This window comes from Benincasa hispida, chromosome 10, assembly GCF_009727055.1.
Source record: "Benincasa hispida cultivar B227 chromosome 10, ASM972705v1, whole genome shotgun sequence".
Classification (NCBI taxonomy): Eukaryota; Viridiplantae; Streptophyta; class Magnoliopsida; order Cucurbitales; family Cucurbitaceae; genus Benincasa; species Benincasa hispida.
In genome coordinates this window covers 11,270,160-11,270,485 of record NC_052358.1, presented here as the reverse complement: position 1 = coordinate 11,270,485, position 326 = coordinate 11,270,160, and positions in this window count along the sequence as shown.

The window sequence follows — 326 nt, the reverse complement described above, 5'->3', positions numbered from 1 at the left end:
TTGGAACTACGAAATGACTTGAATATGTAATATAATGTAAACAAGTGATCGCCGTCTTAGGTAACATATTTGTAATTTATATATTATAATACCTTTTTGAAGGAGTTGTTTCTGAATCATTGAATCAAACATAACATATCCAGTCTTACCAAGACTAATTAATAAAAATATATATTTATTTTTATTTCAGCATTCTTGATATAAAAATGAAAAAAAAAAAAAAAAAACACAACACAAGGGTTATACTACAAAGATTATTAATAATTATAACGAAAATATTTTTTGATTTTTACTCAAAACCAATCATATACATGAAAATCAGAGAT